The 3,209-nt window shown below is 48.8% G+C and overlaps 1 pseudogene; it reads left to right on the forward strand.

Moving 5' to 3' along the window:
• Positions 1-558: 558 nt before the first annotated feature.
• LOC142078085 (leucine-rich repeat protein 1 pseudogene) lies at positions 559-2,390 on the forward strand (annotated as a pseudogene).
• Positions 2,391-3,209: the final 819 nt, after the last annotated feature.

Below are 3,209 nucleotides of genomic sequence, written 5' to 3' on the forward strand. Positions count from 1 at the left end.
CAGCACCGCGGCATGCTGGCAGGAGTATGCGTGTAAATCCCAGTAAAACTGAAGGGTTAAATTCCCACTGAAGATGGCGGGCATTTCAGTGTGCTGGGGACCTACTGGTACCTCTCCATTATCATTGTACCCCTTCTTCGGTAACAATAAGACAACTATTGAAAGGAAACAACACCCTCTTTGTCAACATGACTTTGCTGTTAGAACGGTTTTCATAGCTTAAAAAACGCTGGGCAAAATTGATCTCAGAGGAGGATATCATCCCTGTCCAGCCGGCGAGGATAGATTACCATCAGCTTTCAAAAGCAGCAGTGTATCTTTTCCAGCCCTGTGAGCCAAGCAGATGGATGCCTGGATGGACGGTGTGGGGGTAGCCATAGTAACCATCATCCCGTGAAGCTCCCGCTCACATCTCTCTTTCTATCACAGCTGGGGAGAAAAGCCAACAGCCCGCCGCTGGGGTGCAGATATCCGGTCAGACCCTCGCCTCTCAGCTCCAGCTGGGGTTTCCATTCCTCTTCGGCAATTTTCTAATCTGACCTTGCTTGTCTACGCGTTATGGATTGTGAGTAAAATTCAGTCCCAGGGGAAGATCCCTCGAGCGAGCGGCTTCCCAGCTGCTGCAGCCCATGTCATGGGTGGATGCGCGCTGGCGGTTTTCTCCCCCCGCCAGGAGCAGAAGCCCCTCAGCCTCCCCCGAGCCAGGCAAACACCTCCATCTCTCTTGAAGTCAGAGTACTGCATGAAGAGAGATCAGGGTTGACCCCGTTCCCAGCCTGCCTGCAGCCCGTCAGCCAGCATTCATTGAGAAGCACAGGGCTACGAGCAGCTTTGGGCTGTCCCCGTCCCCATGGGAGCTGGCTGGAGGGTGCTCTCATGCAGACACCACCCTGGCTTTTCAGAGGGAATAACAGCCCAGGGTGCTGCAGCCTGAATGGCAGCTGCTAGGCTTGGATGTGGGAGAAGGTCGTTCTGCCAATGACTGATGGTGTTATCCACCCTCATCTTTCACTTAAGGTTTTATCATCATTTCCACCAAGGGCAAAAGTCTCTTCTCAAAGCAAAATTTAGTGGCACCTGAGGCAACTCGTCTAACTACCCTGGATGCACTCAGAAAGGGATTTCAAATTTTAAAACGTGCCTGTTGAAAGGCAAATATAATCATTTGTATTAAGTTGGGCAACCAAAGCCTGTACCTGTTTCAGAACCACAGAATAGTTGAGGATGGATCTGGTCTCTGAAGACCGTCTAGTCCCATCCCCTCATCACTGTCCTTTTATGTAGCCTGAACTTCGTCAATTTGTCTGTGAGGATATTATGGGAGACAGTGTTGAAAACCTTGCTAAAGTCAAGATAAACAACATACTGCTCTCTGCTCATCCACCAAGCCAGTCAATTCACTCTAGAAGGCTGCTAGGATGGTCAGGCATGATTTTCCCTTCGTAAATCCATGCTCACTACTTATCCTCCATACATTTGGAAATTATTCCCAGAAGGATTTGCTCCATCACCTTCCCAGGGATCAAGGCGAGGCTGACTGGCCTGTAATTCCCTGCATCTTCTTTCTTGCCCTTCTTGAAGAAGGCAGGACATTTGCTTCCTTCCAGTCCTCAGTAACCTTCCCCAACTGCTGTGACCCTTAGATGATGATTGAGAGTGACCTCACAATGACATTGGCAGCTCTCTCAACACTTATGGCTGCATCTGTCAGGTCCCATAGACTTCTGTGTGTTCAGTTGGTTCAAATGTCCCCTAACCTGATCCTCCTCTACCAAAGATAAGTCTTTCTTGCTCTAGACTTTCCGCCTGGTTTCAGGGGCGTGAAATTCCCAGGCAAATCTTTTCTGGGAAGACCAAGTGAGTGAATGCATGAAGACCTGTGAGTGTCTGCAGCCTCATACTACAAACTTGCTTGAATCGACATGTGTTTGCTTTGTTTGAAGAAACTCTGAAAACCAGATCTAAGTCATAATCATATTAAACGATTGCCAGCTACTGCTGGGGACCTGATCTACCTTCAGGAGCTTAATTTGCACAGCAGTCACCTGGAGTCAGTCAGTGACTGCAACTCCACCCTTCAAACAGTTCTTGGACCTCAGCCAAAACAAAATTAAAACACTTCCAATTCAGTTTTGCGAACTGCGAGAACTTGTTAATTTTAAAGCTTGATGACAATAAGTAGATTAGGCTAAACAGCCTGTTTTGAATAGCCTAATCCAAGTGTTCCCAGCACATAACTTCAAATACCATTGACTTTATTAGCATGCACTGCAAGAGCAGCCATAAATTACTGAATGTGTTACAGTTGCCACCTCCTTCCTTCTCACCCTTGTGAAGATCTGGAATTGGCTAAAACGTGTCAGGTTTACGAGTGGGAAGAGAGCAGGTAAAGGGAGTTGGAAACCACCCATCATCACCTCGCAGGCACCCCGTCCGAGGGGAAGGGCAGGGGCTGCACAGCCTCGCTCACCCATCGACGCCGCAGTCGCAGCCCTCCTGCTGCCAGCATGTGCACCCTGCTGCATGCTGTCCCCCACAGACATACAATTAGATAAACAGCTAAATGTTTAGATTTATTTGTATGTTTACTTTGCAAGGCACACATCTGAAATCAAGTCTCCTCCCATTAGTGGAATGGCTTTTTTTAGCTTACTCTTTGTTTCTCCTCTCCCGCCTTCACCTGAGTCTTACAAAATTACATCTGTGAAGCACAGAGGTATTAAGCAAGGAGCACTGCGAAAAGAAAAGCTTACAAAGAAATGAATAATTCTGTATTCACAGCAGGGCTTGAATAATGTCCCTAGAATCACACGCTGTGAAAGGAGGAGAAAACCAAATATTGAACAGCTGCTCATTAGAAAAGCACCAGCCATCCTGAGCCCTGAAAGACACAGGAGTCCTGTGGGGGGGAAACACTGCGTGACCATGTAATTAAAGGCTCTATCAGAGTGTCCCAGGGGGCTGCAGCAAGGTCACCCAGCCTTTGCAAACCTGGCACCCTTAAAATGCAACCGCTTGTCATTTTCTGGGGTCAAAAAACAGGAATCCAGCCCCCCCAGGCCACAAATTGTGCTGTGCGTGGTTCCAGGGACACCTTCCAGGGGGGAGTCAGGACCTCTGCCGCTTGAGCCGACAGGAGAGCTGGCAGCAGCGTGTTTGACATCCTCTCACTCGTACGCAGAGCCGGGGTGAGACGCTTTGTGCTGGCA

The sequence above is a fragment of the Calonectris borealis genome, chromosome 1 (genome assembly GCF_964195595.1).
Source record: "Calonectris borealis chromosome 1, bCalBor7.hap1.2, whole genome shotgun sequence".
In the NCBI taxonomy this organism is placed as follows: domain Eukaryota; kingdom Metazoa; phylum Chordata; class Aves; order Procellariiformes; family Procellariidae; genus Calonectris; species Calonectris borealis.